Consider the following 25,751-nt stretch of genomic DNA (forward strand, 5'->3'; position numbering starts at 1 on the left):
CGGTACACATGTTCCAATGGTATGCGGCCGTTCTTCGTTCGGTACACATGTTCCAATGATATGCGACCGCATTTCATTGGTGCACATGTTCTTAGTTTGTGCAACCTGTTCTTGGTTCGGTGCACATGTCCCAATGGTATACGACCGTCCTCCATTCGGTGCACATGTTCCAGCCATTTCAGTCAACAAGGAAGAGGTGCTGCGATGCTGAGGGAGCCAGCTTGCTCCAGCAGGGCGAGGTTGGTGACTTTGTCCTTGATGGATCCTAGGTAAGTTAACTGTTGAATGGTCCATAACTGTATCAGGTGTCTTTTCGGCATTGACTTCATTGCCATATCTTGTCGATGTTCTTTATCCAGCCTTTTAACAAGTCCAGTGGGTTCTTGCTCACTGCCTATCAGGCCATCGATGTCATCTACAAAGCTGTCATCTGGTAAGCTTTGAAAATCGTCTGGTACAGTTCAGCTTTCAGCTTGTGCTTTGAGTTGAACTTCGATTATTTGCAGACAGCTGAGCGCTTGGCTATACGAATATAATTATTTTGCAATTCCTGCCTGATACTGAAACCTGAACTATTTTTGTTAAAAAATGACTTGTGAATCCCAGACAGAATCCAGTCCAATCCAAACACACACACACACACACACACACACACACACACACACACACACACACACCAGCAACAGTATGAGAAAGGTACAATAACCGTGCACGCTTCAACGAGACAAAAGCCGATGCACATCTTCAGTCATGCCCACACGGTCTGTTTGACTCCAGCTTTGCTTTTCTTTTTTCTGTGAAAAGGAAGTTTGTCAGGAATAATTTTCCATGAAATCCAGGCCCGATGAAATGTTCTAATCCTGAGTGACTGCTTTTCATGCCTCTACCTTTCTTCTCATCTTGTGTGTGTCGGGGCTCGTGTACGTTTATGTGTAATTGTGCTTTCACCAACATTACTTGCTTTAAGTTTCATTTTTGCGCATGTCGAATAATGATCTTCTGTTGTATATATATATATATATATATATATATATATATATATATATATATATACGAGCAGCAGACCCTTCACAATTTGCACATTATTTCACATTATGTCGGGTGTGTCATTCTGTCCATCTCATGAATCAGTTCTTTTAGGGTTGTTTTTGTTTTTTTTAACCTGCCGGAGTGTCTTACGTTTCAGATGACGAATGTGATGGCATTCCTTCCACGACAGTCTGTGGTTCTATCCCCCAGTAGCACTTTCTTCGCGTCCGCCCTCGTGGAGGTTGACAGATGATGTGGTCATTGTTATCCCAGGCTGCCACAGATCCGGCATGGTCTGTGTAATTTTTTCTTTCGTGGTGCACTGTGTCATTGGCAACTCAAATCTGCTGGAGCCTATGACTCTCCAGATCTCAAGATTTTGTTGTTTCATGACATAGGAAACGAATGATGAGCGCCCAGTGGCAGCCGTCAGTCGGCTCTACCCAGGTAGGCAGCCTGTTGTGCAAATGACCCCGTGTTTGTAAAGCGCTTAGAGCTTGGTCTCCGACTGAGGATAGGCGCTATATAAGTATCCATATCAATCAATCAATCAAACATGCGGCAGGTAGTACTCAAGTTACATGTTACCAGTAACAGAGGAGAACCTTTGACCTGACCTGACCCGAATCGCCACTTTCTATAGTGGTACATAAGGGCTGGAATCATTTCATGAGCGCTAAAACCAACACCTGAAAGGCAGCAGCCGATGAACAATGTCGAGAGATGAGCAAACATATAAATGGGGGTTTCAGGAAACATGCAGCTGAAAGGACTGATATGGAGCAAAATTATTAAAAAATCCAAACAAACTAGAAACAATAGAAACAAATCAGAGTGACAGAAAAAGCTAAGAATATCAAGAAAATAGGGATACTGTTTATATATCAAAGACCACATGCCGAGTACTTGTTTAATTTCTCATTAACTTGGTCATGTACGTTTTAAATAATTATGTTGGTATACTTTATTATGGCGTGTATTTGTTTCATTTTCATTTTATTTGTAATCTTAAACAAAATCATCATCAACTCGAATGTATTTGCATTGTACCATTTTCGAATAAAACACATTTTAAACCAAACCAACTTGAATCATAATTACATTCAAAGCACCTATGCACGTGATTCTTACAATGACCTCGCCGTCATCTGGGCATGTGACAATGGGGAGAAGAGGCAATGACAATTACTCTCGTTCTTTAAGTTGGGAGGTACCTCTGACATCTAGTCATGCTGTGCTCATGACCAGTTTCAAACAGTTTATGTTCATCAAGCCACGGGTCGCGCTATACCGCTATCCTAAATCCAGTTCTTCAATAGACTTTCATCAAATATCTAAGGTCTGGGATGCATCTTTTAATAGCCCTGGATTTGCTCACTTGTATTACGTAAACGACACAGAATTTTTTGTTGAAGTCCTTAAAGGGACTTGTCTCGGAGGCACGCTCGTACCATGCTTTCAGTTTTCCTTCACTTTTTTCCCTGAGAGCAAAGCACCGCAGAAGCTACCCAGTGGTTTTTGGAACTGTTCAGTGCAGCACTACCCCAGCTTTCATCACCACATGGCTTGTAACCTGGAGACTGAGTGTGAAGATGGACGAGATGAAACAGAGTACTGTCCCTTCAGCTGTGCTGACTGTCAGGGACTCGTAGCATTATGTGATCGTTGTTACAAAATTGTCTGGCGTCTGCCTGGGACTGGTATAGATGAAACAAACGCAAATATAAGAGGTAATGAGTACTGCAATATGTTTGCTGGCGTATTGAGATATCCTACATGTCTGCCTGACCCTTATAAAGTGCTCGCAGATAAATCAAAAAGGTACTGGAGTGAGAGATTTCTTCTTTGGGCTGGTTTGTATTCAAATGATATATTACTGCCTAATATGTATAGATATAGTGTACACAATGACAGAACTATCTTTTATCATTCTTTAACACGTGAAGATTTTGAAATTAGAAAAGCCGTTTCCAGCATACTTGACTTCCGGCAAATGGAAATTATTAATTATAACTCAGAAATTGACTTAAAACTGCATTCATTTGGGGCAGTTTGTGAAGTCAGGACGAACAATACTGAAGAGAGTTTTCATCAACCTGAGGGGATTTCAATAAACAGCTCTCGATTTCTGCTGTCATCTGAACAAGACACTATGACAGTGTGCCATAATGGTCACGTCACATACACGTTTCTTTCGTGTGGTTCCAACCAAGGTAACACGTGCTACAAGGGACACACCGCTTGTTATTATCCACACGAAAAGTCGTACACGAATGACACTATGACTGATGCAAACAACGATGCCTTGTTCACCCCTACATTCACATGCAAAGACAAAGTAACCACTCTGTCATATACCCTGGTGTGTGACTTTATCCCTGACTGTGCAGATTTCAGTGATGAATCCTTCTGTCAGCATCCTCCATGTGTTGGATCATTCGCATGTACAAATGGTCAGTGTTTGTCTTTTGACAGCGTGTGTGATCAAGTGTCCCAGTGTCAGGATGAATCAGACGAAAAAACTTGTTACGTAATCAAACAAGTGAAAATTTGGATGAAACGTTTTCCGTCTCCAGCTTTAATCAATTTTGACGGCATCAGATTGTTCAGTGTGATCCCATTGAATTTCAGTGAACCTTGTCCTGACGGTCATTACCGTTGCCATGGAGAATTCAACGACTGTTTACCAGTTTACACACGATGCAATGAGGTTTATGACTGTATAGACCACAGGGACGAAGAGGGATGCGACGAGGTGACATGTTCAGGATTACTACAGTGCAGGTTTTCACAAATATGTATACACAGCGACCACATGTGTGATGGCTGGCCTCACTGCCCAATGCAAGATGATGAATTATGGTGTAATACTACCTGTCCTGCAGGATGCCTTTGTCAGATTTTCACATTCAAATGTCACCATCCTTTTCGTGCAGAACTCTTCCCTCAGATCCGCTCCTTAGATGTTACCGGTTCAGGCATGACACTGTCTGATGTGAGAAGTAATACACTTCTGATTAACGCGGTTTTTGCCGAGTGTTCTCTGACTTTCCTACCAGAACTGACGTTAAAAAATGTGATGTTTCTTGACGTCAGTGGCAACAAGCTTAAGCACATCAATATGACGTTTGTGCTTGGTTTGGAAAATGTGCAGTCACTGTTTCTGTCCAACAATCCCATTGTATCCCTCTCTGCTGATCTGTCCTCTGTTCGCCAACAAAGTGCCCTCACATTGATAGATCTTTCACACACCACACTGACAACGCTGGATTCCAGAGTTCTGTCACAGTTTTCTCACTTACAAATACTTAACTTAACCTTCACAACCATCCAATCAATTAATTCCAATGGATTTCAGTACACACAACAGCTGACTGAACTCCACATGCACGATAGTCCAATCAACACATTTCCATCTCACATTTTCAAAGATCTTTTCCGTTTAAAGTTCATTTCCACACAGAACTACAAACTATGCTGTAATGACATACTCCCACATCACTTTGATATTTCATCTTGTCATTCCCCCAAAGATGAAATCTCATCATGCGAAGATTTGTTGCAATCGTGGACGTACCGTGGGTTTTTGTGGTTGATGACTGGTTTTGCAATATCTGGAAATGCCTTCTGTTTCTGCACACGTTTGTTTGTAAAGGGCCTGATATCAACAACTGGCTTCAGTGTGTTTGTCACCAATCTTGCTATTGCTGACTTTCTGATGGGAGTTTACATTGCTGTTATAGGAGCGGCTGATGAACGGTTCGGTGGTAGATACCTCTACTATGACGACATATGGAAAAGCAGCATAACATGTAAGGTGGCCGGTTTTTTGTCTCTGTTGTCCAGTGAAGTGTCAGCTCTCATTATCTGTCTCATCACCTTAGATCGTTTTATTGTGCTCTGCTTTCCATTCAGCACTCTGCGATTTGGGAGAAAATCGGCAGCCGTCGTTTGTCTTCTGCTCTGGCTGGTAGGCTGGTTTCTTGCCTCGTTCCCTTTACTTCCTATGATGTCTCACTGGAAATTCTACAGCCAGACAGGTATCTGCATTCCACTTCCAGTTACAAGGAAAAGTTTTAAAGGCAAATTGTATTCTTTCGGCATAATGATTGTCTTTAATTTTGTTATGTTTTTATTCATATCTATTGGCCAGGCTTGCATCTATTGGTCAGTGCGTAAAGATGCTATGAAGATCAGTTCCACAAAAATGTTGCAAGAAATGACAATAGCTCGGCGGTTGATCACTGTTGCAGTGACAGATTTCATGTGCTGGTTTCCCATTGGACTGTGTGGGATATTATCATCGGCTGGTATTGCCATTCCTGGGGAGGTGAATGTGACTTTGGCAATATTTGTATTACCATTAAACTCTGCCATTAACCCTTTTATGTATACACTCAACACCTTGGCAGAAAAACGCAGGAAATCAAAAGAGACAAAACTTTTGAAATGGATGGAATCGCATTCAGATTTTATTGCTGCTCATTAAAGAATCTGTGTTCTCATCTGCTACAAGTACTTAGAAATAGACAGGGTCATGGCTTAAAGTGTAGCTATGACAATCAACCTGCTTAATTTTCCACTTGATTTTTTTTAAATTTTTTTATTGTATTGCATTTTTTTTAAACTGCCTTGTATTTACATTGCACTATATTGCATTACATTGCATCGTGTTGTACTGTGTTTTAGTGCACTATATTGTATTATATCCCAATTCAATACAATGTATTGTTTTGTATGTTCCTTCAGTGTTATGCATCTAACGCGTGGTCCAGTTATTTCATATTGATTGTTGGCTAATCACATTGAACAGGTTTATTATATGCATTGTTTAAATGTGACTGCAGTAGTAACATTCTAAGAAGTGAAATCTGCTATTAGATATCACATTTGTTAGGTCTGGCAATGCAGAGAGGTTAATTATCAACAAAAATATCGCCAGTGAGGGATTACTGAGGTGATATTGCATTGTAAGGTACTATATATAGTGGGCTAAATTGCACTGTATTGTAGTGTATTGTATGGCATCTACAATGTTTATATGGCATTGTCAAAATGCATTGTTCCAGAATGTTGACTCCAAATCTACCTTACTTACTGTAAGGATGGGAAAAGTGTGGCATCAGACATATATATGATGTATTCCGTAGGGACACATGAAACAATGTACTTCGATGTCTTCGTCGATTCTGTTTCAGAGTACAACGTTTCACATTAGGAAATGCAATATGTGACTGGAAAACCGTTGACGAGATGGAGACATTCCAAACGTAGAGTGCATGGCTGACTTGTCCGCACCGAATTAATCCCAAGAAGGGAATAACTCCTTGTTTTCCGCTCTCCTCTCGTCATCCGCATACTTCGGCTACTCGGGGTCTAAGAACTGCTGATCAAAAGTTGTTTTCTCCATGTTCGGAGATCGAATCAGGCTGCTCATCTTGCAAATGGAAATCAAGGCATACCCATTTGGTGCATTCCTTTATGTGCCATGAGGAATGAAGATACTGAAATGAAATGAAATTATGGTGCTTAGAGCCTCGCCGACCACTAAGGCCATCTCAAGGCTATCGCCGCGTCAATTACTACTACAAGGCTAAAAAAAAAACAACCAATTAAAACGAGTCACAATGAAGATACTATTAGCTGGATTCTTTTACTGCGTGATGAGAAACCTTGTTATACGCAGCTGGATTCCTTACTTAATGGATAATCAGGATGCTCTTTGCTCGATTCCTTTTGCGTAATTGGAAATCAGAAAATACTTAGCTGAAGTCCCTTTCGCACAATTAGGAATCAATATATATTCATTCGTGTTTCTGTAACTGTAATGTGAAATCAACGAATGCTTGGATCAAATATTTTGCGCATCATGGAAATTATCATTTTATTGCTGAACTGACATGATTAAAGTTTTGTTTCCATCATTAGAGAGAGAGAAAACAAAACACGTTGGGATGCCGGATTTCTTTCCGCATAAAGCAGAATCATATTGTACTTAACTGGATACTTTTACACATGATGGGGATCATGACATGCCCACCTCATGGGGAGTCCGGGAATACGTGGCTGCATTTCCTTTCACGTCATAGGGAATCAACCATTTCACTGTCGAACCACCACCCCTTCCTTCCCCCCACCGTTCCTTTCCAGTCCAAATGATAGTAATGATCCTTTCGCAGAGCAGAATTTAACCAAAGAGAGGAAATACGCATTTCAAGAGTTAATCTGAAATATCTGATCGATTTCGCCTCCTTTCCAGTTTCAGGCAGAGAAACGTATGAGTAGCATGTTATTTGAAAGTACTCTGTCTACATCGCTTTGTACCAATATCTTTTAATTTTGAAACCACAGAGAGATGTTTGTCTGGTGATTTCAGAGGTCTGGAAATAACAGAGGTACAAAGGTATTCTGCTGGCTAAGGTTGGTATTCATCTATGATTTACGACATTGGTCATAGACAGTTTAACCAAGGCGACGCATTATGATTCACAGCAATGAGGCAAGCTGGCCATGATAATCCGCTGATATACTTTATTGCTGAGCATGATAAAGACATAGGACATGGCAATGAACTGAACAATGATGATGACACAACATTGATCAGGGCGAACGACAAGATAATAGCATCTGTATTTGTGGCAACAAAACAAGTTTGCATTTGTGGCAGCAAAACAAGAAGAAGAAAAACCTAAATTTTGGACTTTTCAAAGTTTAACAACTCGCATCATTATATCATCATCATCATATCATCATCATCATATCATCATCATTATATCATCATCATCATATCATCATCATCATATCATCATCATCATAACTCATCAACTCACAGTTGCTCAAGCATGACGAACATTCCCTGTCAAACTAACAGCGCTGTATTTCATGACGAAACAGTGGCATTCACCATGCAAAGAACCAAGAAAAACAGACACAGAACAATGACCTGGCGAAAGACGAAATGTTTTGTGAAAAGGATCATCGTGCAGTGAATGTTTAACAACCCAACCCTGGGTTTAAATAACAGGTACTCAGGGGAGACGGAACCGTCAGAAGGGATTAGTGCCCATTTCAAGTAACGGCTGTCAAGCCTGACAGAGGCAGGGCACAGGGGTTCTGTTTCAGGTCGTCAGTCTGCTTATAAACGATGACTCGGAGAGGATGCATGTGGCTCTGGACTTTTTTCAGACAAGGGAAATCTGTTCATGATCAGGACTCACATGGGTGAGAAAGCCACTCCACTCAGCAGAATGGAAACTGCCAGTGTGACATTTGCATGAAACTGACCCAAGATTGCAGTGCTGGTGGAGAACCCAATGAATGAGAATCCCCTGAAGGAAGACGTAGGTCTGCTAGCCCCATCTAGCCCAATGGAATTCGAGATTAAGATGCCCGATCCTGTGGTCCTGGATTCTCCTGTGTGTTCATCATCAATCCCAATCGTCCATGCTTTCATGTCACTGTGACAGGGAGTCTGAACCACAACCAGTCATCCTGAGGTGCAGACCACAGTGAAACTGACCTGCATCCAGGCAGAGGTCCCAGCTTTACCTCTGGTGCAAACCATGGAGAGTCCAGTCTGTTAACAGGATGGACTCAGAAAATGCTTCCCAGAAGGCAGTCTCTAAGGATTCGACTCAGCCCGAGACCCCTGTGGGAAAGTCAACATCCAGCAGGCGCCCTGTAGGTGGATCGAATATCAGGGCTGAGGGAGTGCATGAAGAAAACCAGTTTCCATTGTGTAACAGCAGAGGACCTCTCAGGGCCAACCATAAACATCAGCAGGTCAGTGTATCACAGCTGGACTCACAGAAACCGGTGCTTGGGCAGGCTGATGGTGCACCTTACTCCAGTGCTCATCCAAGTGTTTACAACACCACAACCTAATCTCCAAAGCAAAACGACACAGATGATACAGCATACACTACGGAGAATAGAGAAAATGATTTGTCATGCCTTGCTGGAAGCCAAGAAAGGCGAACGGACTGGGAAGATAGAATAAGCAGACAATAGTGAAAGAAGAAGAAGAAGAAAGCAAGAGCAAAGAGAGCAAGAGAAAAGAGATCATGAAAATGATGATCATACAATGAGAAGAAGAAGAAAAAGAAAAAAAGAAGAAGAAGAAGAAATATAGTATAAACAAAGACAGCAAGAGAAAAGAGATTATTCTGGCAGACACTATCCAGGTGCAGCACCTCTGGTAGTGACCCCTCCACGTTCAAAGTGACCCGTGGTCAAGGTGACAAAGGTGCTTTGGGGTCACCTGGTCACTGTACCACCGGGACGCTGCGTGGACATGGTCCTCTGGTGAACACGCAGGAAGACGTAGGTCATTTAGGTCTGTTGAGCTCTTCCTTCTTCTTTTTGCTGTTTATGTCAATCGGTGATATATGCTGAGTGTTGGGCCTTTCCTTCCCATTAAAATATTCCAGTTTATGATTGTGTTTACAATATTAACGATTTCCAATTCAGTCAGGAACCTCGGCGTTGTCCTTGACAACACACTGTCCATGCAAAAATTGATTAGTCAGACATGTCAATCCTGCAACTGTCAACTGCGGCGCATCAGTTCCATCCGGAAATATCTATCCATTGACGCAACATCTAGACTTGTTGTTTCTCTCATTCTCTCTCGCCTTGACTACTGTAACTCTCTATTGTCTGGTTTGCCTGCTTCATCCATTCAGTCCCTTCAGCGCATACAAAACTCTGCTGCCCGACTCGTCCTCAGAAAGAAAAGATCTGAGCACATCACTCCTGTTTTGCAACATCTCCACTGGCTCCCTGTCTCACACCGAATAAAGTACAAGATCAACACTCTATGCTACAAATGTATTCACAAATCAACCCCTTCATATCTCTGTGGCTGCCTTCACCTCTACACTCCATCTTGCTCACTACGATCAGCTTCGGATCCACTCCATTAATTTACGCATACCCAGATTCAAACTCTCGACTGTTGGCCGCCGTTCTTTCTCTGTCTCTGGACCTTTCAATTTGAATGAACTTCCTCTTTCGCTTCGTCAAGTCTCCACACTCAGCTCTTTCAAGTCTGGCCTTAAAACCCACCTCTTCCCAAAATAGCCTCCATTCCCTGCCTCTTCCTTGTCTTCAGTTTCTCCAGTTTTAGAGTTATGCGTGAGTGAGAATGACTGGTGCGAAAGCGCTTAGATTTGTCTATGCACAAAATTCAGCGCTATATAAATACCATTATTATTATTATTATTATTCGAGAGCTTGAAGTACTGTTTTAAATCAACACAGGAAAGAGCATGCAATGTAAATCGGGGAAAGTTTATTTAGTTTTCTTGCAAGTCCTGGCGAAGCCTGTGCTTTCTCTTCTGCTTCAACGCCGGAAGTCAGATGGATTCCCTCCCTCTTTTTTCTCCCGTTTCTGGCTTCCAGTTGAAAGATTTGAGTAATTTGCAAAATCTATGTCCGGTGTAATGTTTAAAAACCTGGCACCGTGTTGTCTCTGAAGCGATGCCTGTAATGTTAGAGGGGATGGGGGAGGGAGGGGGGTGGGGGGGGGGGGGGCGGGGAGGGCCCGGGGGGGGGGGGTTCTGTTGTTTTCACTCGAGCAAGTCCATCACGCACTGCTATGATCCACCCTTAAAGGAGAGAAAGAATCAAAAGCTGTCTCACAGGCATGATACAACAGCAATGGCAAGGAAGCATTTTAACAGAAAAACAGAGAAGTCTGAAAATATCTTTTAAAAGGGTTATATATATATATATATATATATATGTGTGTGTGTGTGTGTGTGTGTGTGTGTGTGTGTGTGTGTCTATGTATATATATATATATATATATATATATATATATTAACAGGGTTTAAAAGCAATCAGAGTAGTGAATTCATATCCACTGTTTCTAGGGCTCGACACAGGAAGGCGGGGCCCAGATCTCAACCATCCAACACGGAAGTCAGGTTCTCCATCCACACTTGGGTGGAGTGAGTAAAGTGGGAGTAAAGTACCTTTCCCACGGGCACAACACCATGCCGAAACGGAGCCTCGAACCCTGATCACTGGTGACCATCGGATCAGAAACCTAACGCCTAACATATTCTGCCACAGTGCCTCCTAAATGAAAAGATATAAAGTGAGTTCAAACACAGAAGAGTGATGAGCCTGCTCTTGAGATATGCACGGGTTTTCAGCTGGGCACGAAGTGGCGGGATGGCAGTGGTGCTTATGTTACGGCCCTAAACAATGTTGCTCTTAGCCCAGCCGATTATAAAAGACCCATTTCATGTCTGATGGTATTGGACATTCCCAGCCCAGGTTTTGGTGGCCAAAAAGAAAGTTGTAAGAATGTTGCCACCCTACCTATGAATTCATACTGGTCCTCGGGAAATTCTCAGAGAAAGGATGCTGTGCTTAGACATAATAAAGTGGCCATGATCTGCTAACGCTCAGTGTGGATTTTCCACATTGATCGATTCACTCCGCACTTTGTTCTTGTCTTAGCTCCAGCAGTCTATGGAGAACACGAAAGGGTAACAACAGAAGAAAGAAGAGAGTCTAAAAGGCATAAAAAGCAACAACAGAAAGTGTTGTCCTATTTTCTATGCCAGTCCCACTACAAAATCAGTGTTGAAGCATTTGTGAATTTTTCATTGTGTATTGACTCCACGTTTGTCAGAGGTACAATTTAAAAATTATGTATGTGCATGTGTATATACACTTGTATACACAACTACAAACAAACAAACATTCATACATACATACATACATACATAGTTCTCACACACACACACACACACTTACACACACTTACACACACACACACACACACACACACACACACACACACACACACACACACATATATATATATATATATATATATATATATATATATATATATATATATATATATATATATATATATATATATATATATATATATTTATTTAAAATAAATAAAATAAAGTTGAAAACCAACACCTACTTTGTTAAACAAACAAACAGACAAACAAACAATACACACACACACACACACACACACACACACACACATATATATATATATATATATATATATATATATATATATATATATATATATATATATATATATATCTTAGACGCTTATTCCCCATCGTTATGGAAAACGAAGGCATCAGGGCTTGGATAAATAATTATTCTCTCTATTTATTGCATATCATGCATCATCCAGTCAGTCCTTCAGGGTTTCGGTGCAGTGTCCAGTGTTTGATCTTGGAATCTATCATCAAGAGTTACTTTTAGTCCCCTGCTGACTATCATCCTTTGTTACTGGCTCTATAGAGCCGTGTCTGGTATTTTTGCACTTGCAGATTTGGGGAAACTGTTATGACTATTGTTTTATTCAATATTCCGTGGTCCCTCCCCCCCCCCCCCCCCCCCGCACCCCCCCCCCCCTCACACACACACACACACACACACACACACACACACACACATTTCCCTACCCCTTACAGTTTTCTGCTTTTGCTATTTTGGGAGAGTCATGTTCTTAACAAAAGAGAGGTCCCTGTCTAACAACCAGGATTTTCTCTTTGGTTAAGTGATAATGTTCCTCCACAGTCGGCAGCCAGGAACGAGAAGTAATCCCCACGTGCACTCCACAGTGCAGAGTAGCTATCGCTGGCTGTGTGTGTGCTAATTGCCGCTTGTACAGGGACAAAACGGCTGACACTGGCATGATTGAAGGATTTTTTTTTTTTTCAAACTCACATCACCAACTCCTGTATCGTAGTTTTTGATTTAGGATCGAACTAGAAGTGAATCTTAGACTAGTTTTTGTTGCTCTCTCCTCGGGTTTATGGACAATGAAAAAAACGGATTTATTATCTCTCTCTCTCTCTCTCTCTCTCTCTCTCTCTCTCTCTAGTATATCTGCATGTGGATCTTCCTCTGTCTACTTGGCACTTCCTCTGTCTGCATGTCGATCTTCCTCTGTCTACTTGGCTCTTCCTCTGTCAGCATGAGGATCTTCCTCTGTCTACTTGTCCCCTTCTCTGTCTGCATGTGGATCTTCCTCTGTCTACTTGGCTCTTCCTCAATCTGCATGTGGATCTTCCTCTGTCTACTTGGCTCTTCCTCTGTCTGCTTGTCCCTTCCTCTGTCTGCTTAACTCTTCCTCTGTCTGCGTGGCTCTTCCTCTATTTACTTGGGTCTTCCTCTCTGCTTGACTCTTCCTCTGTCTTCATGTGGATCTTCCTCTGTCTTCTTGTCCCTTCCTGTGTCTTCTTGGCTCTTCCTCTATCTGTTTGTCCCTTCCTCTGTCTGCGTGGTTCTTCCTCTGTCTCTTCTTCTGTCTGCGTGGCTCTTCCTCTATCTACTTGTCCCTTCCTCTGTCTACCTGTGTCTTCCTGTCTGCTTAGCTCTGTCTCTGATTTCCTGGCTCTTCCTCTGTCTGCTTGGTTCTTCCCCTGTCTACTTCTTCAAACGTTCTTCGCATTGGTGTGGTTGCTATTATATCAATCACGCCATTATTCATGCGTCACAACATAAAAAGCTCAAGTGAGCTTTTAGTAGGAATGTTCTGCATTGCAATTGCAGCACAAAACAGTCCCTCAGCCTTATTTACGGTTTTTTATGTGTTTTTTTTAACTGCATCAGCAAAATTAAACTCATTTCGTTACGTAAAATCTGCATTTATTTTACATGCGAACATATGAATATTCGTGCTCAACAGCTTACAAACGTGCCCTGAAAATACTGTCCACACCTTGTAATACCTACAAATACTAACACTTTAGAATTAACTTAATTTTGGTATATTCATGTTATATTCCTTTAAGAGCATACCCTTTACACCATGGCGGCCCTTCACATTTTGTGTTAGTAGACATTAGCTGCTCACCTCCCACAGGGTAGATCACAAACTAGCTACCATGTGTTTTAATGTCATATGCCATCTAACCGAATCATGTCGCTTATTGCTCAGCCGACCGCAAATTGGTCATCCCAAAGCTGATGATGAAACATACTGAACCCCAGCTAATTTTTATATCCTTACGCCCGGCGGAGAAAAAGAGGAAGGTGGCAGAATGGTCAAGACGCTCATTCACCAAAACAGAGAGTCCTTGAGGGTCTGGGTTCAAATCCCGCTCCCGTTCTTTCTCCCAGGTTTGAGTGGAAAATCAAACTGAGCGTCTAGCCATTCGGATGAGACGATAAACCGAGGTCCCGTATGTAGCACACACTTGGCGCACTGAGAAAGAACCCATGGCAACGGGGGTGTTGTCCTCTGGCAAAATTCTGTCACAGAAATCCACTCTGAAAAGTACACAAATAAAAAAAAAAATATGTATGCTACATCCCGACTAAGCGCGTTGGGTTATGCTGCTGGTCAGGCATCTGCCTAGCAGATGTGGTATAGCGTATATGGTTTTGACCGAACGCAGTGACGCCTCCTTGAAAGACCATAGCTGAAAACTGAAACTGAAATTTTCTTCTTTTAAGTTGATGGGCTGCATTTCCCGCGTTCACTCGTATGTACGAGTGGGCGTTTTGCGTGCATGACCATTCTAATCCACTATGTAAGCAGCCATGCTCCGTCTTCGAGGCCCTTCTGCATACGTCACTTGGATTCTCGAGATTAGTTTAAAAGTCTCTCAAAACACATCTCTACCGTTCTGCCTCTGTGTGTGTGTGTGTGTGTGTGTGTGTGTGTGTGTGTGTGCGTGCGTGCATATGTATGTATGTGTGTCTGTGCGTATGTGCGCGTGTGCGCACGTGCGTCTGTGTGTGTGTGTGTGCACATGCTTGTATGTGTATGATAAGTCGTACATCAATACCTATATAATCATGTGTGCTTTACTTTCATTGAAAAGCCACGAGCTCCCTCTCTGGGAGGTCTACATTGCTAATATTGGAACGAATGCAATGGATTTCAATGTTGTTGACAAACTTATCTCTGGTCTTTTTGTGATCTAATTCTTCTTCTTCTTCTGCGTTCATGGGCTGCAACTCCCACGTTCACTCGTATGTACACGAGTGGGGTTTTACGTGCATGACCGTTTTTACCCAGCCATGTATGCAGCCATACGCTTTCGGGGGTGTGCATGCTGGGAATGTTCTTGTTTCCATAACCCACCGAACGCTGACATGGACTACAGGATCTTTTACGTACGTATTTGATCTTCTGCTTGCGTACACACACGAAGGGGGTTCAGGCACAAGCAGTTCTGCACATATGTTGACCTGGGAGATCGGAAAAATCTCCACCCTTTACCCACCAGCCGCCGTTACCGAGATTCGAACCCAGGACCTTCAGATTGAAAGTCCAACGCTTTAACCACTCGGCTATTGCGCCCGTCGTGATCTAATTCAATCTTTAGAAATAAAATGATGAAATAATAAAGGGCTGTACAGACGTTGGAAAATGTTCCTTGGGCAATTACGGATCTCTTTAAAGTCAACCTTTTCGAGTTTGATGTTTCTAAGGTACTTATCATCAGTCAGTGTACCATTGATCCCGTCAATTTGATAAACATTCGCTTCAAACAATGCACCATGTGTTCGATCGCTCGTGCGCACCCTGTGGCGTCCCTTTATGCCACGCAGGTAAAGTAGTGGCGTCGCTTTGTTGAGCGACAATGGCGAAAGTTAGATCGATACTCATTTACGTGATGTTGTCAACCAATCCGCGGTGAAAAAACAATCACACACACACACACACACACACACACACACACACACACACACACACACGACAAAAAAAAAAAAAAAAAAAAAAAAAAACGCATGTGACAGAATCACTGTCACTGATTCCTCCAGAGTATGCCCACTATTTCGCCTAGCCAATTACATGACGGGGAGAGATGCAAAATAGAGTTTGAGTAAAACAGAGATGACTTGACGTAACTGAGATTATCCTAGTCATTTTGGCCATCCTGATACTTTTATTGGAACATATTTCACATCGTTTCAGACAAACACAAAGGGACAGGTAAAAAATGTCATCCTCAAAATAAAATGATAATGATAATAATAATAAAGCACGCAGTCTCGATCCTATCCAACATTTTAGTTTTTGTGATTGTTTAGAACTGCTTCCAGTCATAACTAATAATTTGAACATATCTTTCATATATATGTTGTCCTACGGTCCTTTCGCCACACCTTGCAACGTCCTGTTTTAAGTAAAAGCCTGTCTTGGTCCTGAAAAAAATGAAATAACTATAGACCAGTCTTGACAACCACACGCCCCACGCTCTCCCTTCCTGTCTCAAGTCCTGGAACGTATTGTGTTCAAGCAGCTGGTGAAACACTATGAGAATCCACGGTCTCTTGGAGCTAGTTCAGTCGGCATACAGACAGGGACAGACGGGCGCAATAGCCGAGTGGTTAAAGCGTTGGACTTTCAATCTGAGAGTCCCGGGTTCGATTCTCGGTAACGGCGCCTGGTGGGTAAAGGGTGGAGATTTTTTCCGATCTTCCAGGTCAACATATGCGCAGACCTGCTAGTGCCTGAACTCCCTTCGTGTGTATAAGCAAGCAGAAGATCAAGTATGCACGTGAAAGATCCTGATATTCATGTCAGTGTTCGGTGGGTTATGGAAACAAGAAAATACCCATAATGCAAACCCACGAAACGGATTATGGCTGCCTACATGGCGGGTAAAAACGGTCATACACACAAAAACCCACTCGTGTACGTACGAGCGAAGGTGTGAGTTGCAGCCCACGAACGAAGAAGAAGAAATGGACAGCACGGAAACGGTTTTATTACGTCTGGTGACTTGTCACAAGCTTCTGGTGCAGGCAAGGTATCCATACTGTCCTTGATGGATCTTTCTGCAGCATTTGACACAGTAGACCACGACATTTCGATCAGAAGGTTGCGTGCTACGTTTCCGATTCGGTTGTAGTGTATCCTGAAATGGGTCCAGTCCTACTTATCATGTCGCACACACTCTATCTTTATCAATGGAAAAGCAGTTTGTTCAGTCTGTGTTCAGAGATGGGAAACCGTGAAGTTCTGTTTGGGGGGACCAGTACTTTTCATACCTACAGCGTCTAAATTTGATCAACCGACAGTCTGTACATCACTGTCATCTATTTCCTGATGATTCTCAAATACGCGACTCAGTCATTCCCACTGAAATTCCAACCTTGGCTTGTGACTTAAGAACATGCAAAGAAAACATTAACAAAGTGGACGAAACTAAACAAGCTAAAACAAAACTGATGATGATAAAACAGAACTCGTGTTAACCGGAACTAAAAGCTGGCTCAAGTAGATAGATGAAGAAACTAATATTTGTAAGGAATTAGAAATTCCTCTTTCTTGTTCAGTCCGCATTGCTTTACATTCCACTGGATTCTTCTCTCACGATGGAAACTCATATAAACTGTATGTGCCAAGATCTTTATTTTCAGTTTCAGTTTCTCAAGGAAGCATCACTGCATTCAGACAAAGCATCACTACGTACAAGATACACCACATCTGTTAAGCAGGTCCGTGTCCAGCAACGTAGCCCAGTGCGCTTAGTCAGGCCTTCAGAAAGAAAGTAAAAAGAAAAAAAATATAGATAAAGAAATTAATTAACTAACAAGAATAATAATAACAAGAACAACAACAACATTGATAATAATAATAATATTATAATAATAACAATAATAATGATGATAATAATAATAATAATAATAATAATGATGATGATGATGATGATGATAAGTAAATAGATAACAAAACCAAAAAAATAATAATAATAAATCATACATTTTTAAACATAGATAAACCATTAGAGGAATTAAAGGAATAATAAGCAAGATTATAATAAAAGGTATGTGCATTAAAAAGATACAGTGACATAAAAACGGAAAGAAAACGGGCCACGCTCACTGAACACCCTATCGTGTGAAGTCACACATGCGCACAGATTGACCCAAGCGTAGCTAATTTCAGCTTCGAAAAATTAGATCAAAAAACGATCCGCCCTTTCCAGTCTGACGTTGCCAACAAACTTGTTGCCTCCCAGATTATTGCGGGTCTCATTTACCTGACCTTCCAAATGACAAATTATCCCAGCTCCGGAATACACAGACTAGTGCATCTCATTTCGTCCTCAGAAAATCAAGGAGCGAGAGTGCCACAGCTATCCTGCGGACGGACAATTTACTGACTGCCTGTCCAAGCCAGAATTGTTAGAAATTGATTTCAGTGCTCAAATTGTGACACAACGCCGTCATATCTCTGAAATTGTGTGTGAGGGGTGTGTGTGTGTAGGGGGTGGAGTTGACGTGTGTGTGTGTGTGTGTGTGTGTGTGTGTGTGTGCGCGCGCGCGCTTGTGTGTGTGTGTGTGTGTGTGTGTGTGCGGCCTGGATGAACGTATCAGGCACTGCTTAATGGAACTACTTGCTTGACAGTCCCTAACATTTCAATAACTCGAATCAGACCACAAATTGAGATTTTGAAAAAATATATCTTTCAATTGTGCATGATTATTTGCTGATTTGCATAAAAACATTTTTTATTGGAAAGTAAGACAAAGAACTGGTTACCAAGAAACCAAAAGCATTGATGGCATTGTGTCTTTCCGTCTTGTTTCCATTTGACCACAGATCAAAGGATTATGGAAAACATAAACGTCGATACAAGTACGATCAGGTCCATTTGTCCAGGCATACAGTTCTATATTGTCCAGAACAACACAGACAACAATATACTGCAGGCTAATGTTTCTGCCTGTGACAGCAAAAGTAAACTGCCTCTTGTCTCATATTCTAAAGGGGTGGTGTTCGGTGTGTGTGATGACTCTTCCACTTTCTGCAGAATGAATATGGAGGTGCCGTGGGGTGTGTTTTACAGTATCCGTATTCTGCGGCAAGCTTATTGGTGTGATACCCGTCTCTGGGGAACAGAACTGGTGAATTTCTTTAATTCCTGGGATTTGAAATCTGTGACGAAAGTAGAATGCAGTTATCACACTGTTAAAGAAACGTTTTGCCAGAATATGTACACAAGTGGTATAACTGTACATCATCAAAACAATCCGCTGGTAGAAATAGAATTTCGGATTGTTAAGAATGCGAATGTGGTCATGAAACGCGTCTCTGAATGTTCTGGATATATGGTGGTACCTCAAATAAAGGGAACTGCAATGATGAACTGTGAACTGAAAGGGCCCTCTGGACATGTCATAATGATCAGCATTCATCAGTCATACAGACCCACAACGTATGCACTGAGCATGCCTCTGAAGATGATGTATGCAAAAATAAATTCATCTCAACAAAACGTCGTGAATTTCTACGTTGATCTATCCAAACCGGCTAAGGTCTTCCTTACATCTTGTCTCAGAATTAGATTCTACAATATGCTTTACTCTTATCTGAAAATCTATTTTTCTGCCATTTCTGAGAGCCTGCGACCCAAAGAACTGGTCAATGGTTTGTTCAACTGTTCAGTGAGCTCTTACTTTCAGTACCAGGATCACCTGCACTGTAATCTGAGGAGGCAGTGTGAAGATGGACGGGACGAAACAGAACACTGTCCCTTCAGCAGTCCTGGCTGTCACGGCTTGGTTGCTTCTCACAATAAATGTTTCCTGTTGATCACAGGAAACACCACCACATATTTATCTATGAAACTCATGGAGTACAAGTGTAGGGTCTTAGGAGGGACACTGGCCACAATAAAAACAAGACGGGAGCAAGAAGACGCTTTATATATCTTTAGAAATTACAATGCATTTTCAATGGTGTTAGATTACAACTCTGGATGGCATATTGTGCCCTTTATGTACAGCAAGTTTAGAAAATGGTCATTCACCACGATGATATACAAGATGAACCACTTCAGAACAATGTATTCATACCACCCATCAAGATTTTTCAAAACTAAGGAATTTGTTTCCATGATATTTTACGAAGAAATAGAATTTGCTGAGACAAAACTTTATGAGACATTGTGTGAAATTGAATCGCAGTCTCTGACGGCCCTTCCTGCGAAAGCTGAAATTGCTCACTTATCTTTGTCAACATCTATCTTTATAAACACACAGCAGTTTCTAATTGGCTGTCCAGACAAACACGTAATGCATAATTTTATGTTTCTACCTTGTGATCACAGCAGCACTTGTGGAAAAATAGAATATTCACAGATGTGTATGTTTATGAATATGAGTGAAGAACCAATGTCTTTTACTTGGTTTACACAAACATACACCATATTCAGATGTGATGATAGTTTCGGAACAATACATTACACTTACGTCTGTGATTTCAAACAGGATTGTCCCCAGAACGATGACGAATCATTCTGTGAATATTCTTCATGCAGTGGGTTTCTGTGCTCCAACGCTCAGTGTGTATTACACAGTCAACGTTGCAATGAATATTCAGATTGTGAGGATGATTCTGATGAGATTGGTTGTCCAGGTGAAGAAGCATTCTATCCATCAACCCAAGAGAAGTTCAAAAGGCAACGATTTCAGATCAGCTTGGATGGCACCGGTTACTTTACTGAGCAGCTGATGACAGCTGAGGACACGTGCCCTGACAGTCACTACCAATGCACAGCTGAGTGGCTGCACTGCCTCCCTGTCTATACTCGATGCAATGGATTTTCTGACTGCATTTACGGAGAAGATGAACAGGACTGTGAAGAGATTATATGTCCTGGTTACTACCAATGTCGAGGTTCTACAACATGTGTGCATGAAGATCATCTATGTGATGGCTTTAGTCAGTGTCTACGGCGGGATGATGAACTCATGTGTGACATGGCCTGTCCTGAGGGTTGCCTGTGCCAGGGTTTTTCTTCACGCTGTAGTCGTCCTGCCCCTGTACACCTCTTCCGCCAGCTTCGCTATCTAGATGCAACAGGATCTGGTATTTCACTGACTGACCTGACAAGAAACGATTATCTAATTCATCTAACGTTGTCCCAATGTTCCTTGCATAATATTTCAGGTCTGAAGCTCCCCAACTTGCAGTTCATTGACCTTACAAACAACCACCTGAAAACTCTACACATGACTGTTTTTCTTGAGATGAAAAGTTTGAGAATTTTATCATTGGCTAACAATCCTATCTGGAGAATGACCGGTAAATCCCATCGACAAATCCACCATTTCTTGAAACGCGTGGACATGTCTAACACATATTTTAATATGCTGAACACTGAAATGTCTGTATACTTACCTTGTGTTAAACATTTGAACATGTCTTTTTGTATGATTGAAACCATTGGCGCAAAAGGTTTTAGGAATATGCCACAGCTGACTGAACTAGATTTGAAAGGAAACCCACTAAGGATCTTTCCTTTCGATTTGTTTTCTGGATCGCACCATTTAAAACAAGTTTTTTCATCAGATTACAGGCTTTGCTGTGAGAACATTCTTCCTCAACAATCCAAAGTCAGCTGTGTATCGCCTGGTACTGTGTTTCCTTCCTGCATCACACTGATGCCCTCTGAACTCCATAAGGTGTTCTTTGGCGTACTGTGTACTTTTGCCATCGCGGGAAATTTGGGTTGTTTCATGGCTTTGTTAGCTGCCCAGAAAACATTCGGGAGGAGTTTTGTGACACTTGTTACCCATCTTCAGTTCAATAATATTTGTATGGGTATTCAAGCAGCCATTTCTTTGATAATGAATGAAGTATTTCACGGAAAATACATCCAGGTTGAAAGGTCATTGACCCAAAGTGCTGCATGCAAAGTGAACGGTTTTCTTTCGCTGATGTCAAGCGAGGTATCAGTGTTCGTTATATTTTTCATCACTGTGGATCACGCTGTTGCTCAATGCTGTCATTCCTGGAAAATCCACAACAGCGCAGCTACCGTGATTTTGACACTGCTGTGGCTTGCTGGAATCGTTTTATCCTCGATACCATTTTTCCCCGGACTGTCGCACTGGGGACTGTCGGGACAGTCTGGACTTTGTCGCCTGGCATTATTTCAAAGCTACACTGATAACCACGCATTTAAATGGTTCAAAGTCCTCATAGCGATCAATTTCCTCACCTGCTTAATGGTACTGGGCGGTCAAGTTGTCATCCACAGACACACACCAAGCATCAGATTGGCTCTGGACCCTTCACAAAAGTGTCTGTATTCTTCAGTGCACCTCATGAGAAAGGTGGCCATGACAGATGGTGCCAGCTGGTGTGTGCTGGGCCTGGTGACGATGCTGGCTGCAGGGGGTGTTGCCGCAGCAGACGAGGTCCACGGCACGCTGGTGGTGTTCGTGCTGCCACTCAACTCTGCGCTCAACCCGCTCTTCTTCCTGACCACCCTGGCCACTCAGCGACGGAGGACAAGTCGTGATGAGAAGTTGCTGAGGGTGTTGAAATCAAGGCTTGCCCTCTCCACCAAACAGACTGTTCGTACTGCCAAGAAAAAACATTTGGTTAGTTGATTAAGGATGACAACAACAACATCGACAACAACTACTACTACTACTCCCATTTCATATGAAAGACGAATGATGATATGAATACTTATATAGCGCTTATCCTCGGTCGGAGACCAAACTCTAAACTCGGGGTCATTTGCACAACAGGCTGTCTACCTGGGTAGAGCCAGTCAGGTTTCAGGCACGCACATATACGCACTCAGACATACATATTATGTAGCTGTGATTACTGCTACCTGTAGGTACAAAAGAACAAGTAGAACAGCGAGCGGCGAATGTATGGATATTGGGCAAATCCTGCAAATAAGAGTTAAAGCATGCCTTTGGGCACACACTTACTCGGGACCTTCCTCTTTGAAATTGATATAACAATCACTATATTGGCCATCTGTTTCCCGTTTATTATGACAGTTAACGATGTATTATCAATTTTTCACATACAACGACATAAGTGACACACTTCTTATTTTTCATCTCTACATTTTTCAAAAAAACGTATTAACAATACATATTTCATTTTGGCATCAAAAGTGATTGCTCGATCACAAACAGCTACGAATATAAAATAATTATCAAGAATGATCAGACAGAAGCATTTTTCAAAAGCAGCTTGTTTACGTAGAAGCAAACAAGTGCTGAAACACGCGCACGCACACACACACTCTCTCTCCCTCTCTCTCTTGTCTTTCTTTCACACACACACACACACACACACACACACACACACATACACACAGTTCATCCTCGACATCTCAATTCAGATTTGGGACGACGTGACAAGGCTGCACTCTGCGTTACCTTTCATGATGATATATATCCTGGCATTAAACAAGCCCAACAGATACACACACTTGCAGCGTTGGTCAGGAAATTTGAGCAACAGAACCAAAGACGTGGTCCCAGTCTTCCCATTTAAGCCCGTCGCACACTCGACTCTGGGCAGGAGCCGGCCGCGGTCTGGAAAAAACAAACAATCGAAAAACAAAAGAAACACTTTGCTGGGAGTCGAACCCGCGCGTCCTCCCATGCAGCTGTAGGTCATTGACGCTAACCACTTCGCCATGGCGGCTGGTGAACGTTCAGTTCTGAACTGTCCACTCCCATTGCCCAGCAGAGAGAGGGAGAGGGAGAGAGATACACTACTGGTCGTCGCATCCCGAATCTAATATCGTAAAACTGAAGTGGAGTGAAACGCCAAGCCAATGTTGGCTTTCACAAGGTTGGTACAGAGCGAACGCTTTGTTTGTGTAGGAGCCGTGTACTCTCCATCATGTTCCGGGCTGACACCATGAACGTTGCGAAAATCGCCGTATTTCTTTAACTTGTCTGCAGTTTCGCAGTCTGATATTTGTGAGGAAAGTGGTCTTTTAGTATTATTATTATTATTATTTGTGAAGTCTGTAATTTCGACGGGCGTTAATTAAGTTTTGCTGTCTTGTGCCGTGGTTGTGTTGGCGTTGTTGTGCACTGTCTTGTACTGTCGTGCTGTGCGAACAATAAAAGAAAAATTAAAAAGATAAAATTCACACACACACACACACACACACACACACCTGATGAACCAAAGAACAGACCCAGTACGATGATACATTGAACGATGATGGACTGCAACCTTGTGGAACACGTTTTGACGTCAACATCAAACAGTGACGTCAATTCTTCGAGATCTACAGTCATCCGTGTGTAATAGCAAGTAATAACCTGGTATTCCTTGTTGCTGACTCACTGCTTCAATTCTTCAAATTGGAAGATCAGCCGTCATTACTGACTATTAATGACCTGTGTGCGCAGAGGCGTCAAAAACAACAACAACAAAAAAAAAAAAACAACTTATATAAACCTAATCAGAACCTAAGTAGACCTATCTTCCTACTGGAGGGGGTGACAGTGAGAAAGAACATGTATACATATTCCCTTCCACCGTCACTCGCAGCGTCCCTCCAGAGGATCCTAAAAAAAAAATAATAATAATACAAAAGGGGGGATGGGGGGGGGGGAGACTAAACTGTGATCTTGTTCAGCTCCCCCTCTTGAAAGCTACCAAGGAGGGAGCCTCTGCAGCCAGAAAGAATACAGTGCTGGTTGATCAGGTTGTCCACAGCCCTGAATACACAGCATCACACAGGACAGACATGATACTAACAACGGAGCCTCTGTTAACCGCTGAATTGTCACCTCCGCCAACTTGTCGATCGACGACAAATCAGCTGTTGTGAAACACGGGGTAGCAGTCGTCATTCACCTCGGGACTACTCGGGACTTCTCGGGACCAAGAGGCGGTCACTCAGATCTGCAAGGGGGTGCTTGCAGATCAACGGCTGACTGGCTGAAAGTAAGACGGCACCAAGAAGGGCGACCAAACAACCACCAAGAACCGACACCCCAACTGCAACGCCAGTTCTCATCCGTACCTGCGTGGACTACAAACTCCCCTGTAACGCTGACCACCAGGCCACACAGCTGGTAGAGTGACACGCAGTACGGGGAGGACTGAGCTGAGCCAGCACCAACACAGACTGACGGTCAGTGTCCAGAAAGATTCTGCCTGCACTATGCTGTCATCTATTAACGAACTATCTCGCATAGTTATATCCCCTAAAGTGTACGAAGGCCAGAGTTATCCTGACACAACAGTAGGGCTTGCGGCACTTTACAGCGTTTCGCAGCGGTTACTATATAGTAAACGCAAAACTGTTGCTGTGCGTTTTGCTACGTGTTGATGATGTTGAAGACGACGACAATGATGATGCTCATGAAGACGATGACGAAAACGATGATGATGATGATGTGTATTGGTGAAAGGATGTAGCCTTGAGTATACCCCCAACAGGTTTATACGACACACACACACACACAGTGAGAGAGTGATATATGCCTGAGCACATTGACTTCAGAAAAATTTACCATGTGCTCCACGGAAGCTTGATAATTTGGTTTGATTGGAAATAGTTATAAATCCAGTTCCGCTTGCAATTATTTTTGTGTATACGCATTTCTAATGTCAGTTTTTAAAATGACACAATATAAAATCTCCCAGTCATGAACCGCTAGTGAATGAAATTACGACTAATTAGGGGTTGCAAAAGTAAACGCTGAGTTGTCGTCGCAACGCTGAATTGTCGCCGACGAACACGCTGAAACCTATCTGCTGATATGTCATCGAAAGCAGATAACTTGACAGACCTCTGACACGCTGGATCGTTGTTGATCCTCTAATTTGTCACCCATCGGCTACAATTCGGCGGGAATCTGTTAAACGTTAATTTGTCGTCGTTCTGCTAATTTTTCGCCGACAACAAAGTCAGCGGTTAACAGAGCTCCGTCAATTTTGCCGCCAGCGACAGCTTGGCGGAGGCGATGAT

The sequence above is a fragment of the Babylonia areolata genome, chromosome 23 (genome assembly GCF_041734735.1).
Source record: "Babylonia areolata isolate BAREFJ2019XMU chromosome 23, ASM4173473v1, whole genome shotgun sequence".
NCBI lineage: Eukaryota > Metazoa > Mollusca > Gastropoda > Neogastropoda > Buccinidae > Babylonia > Babylonia areolata.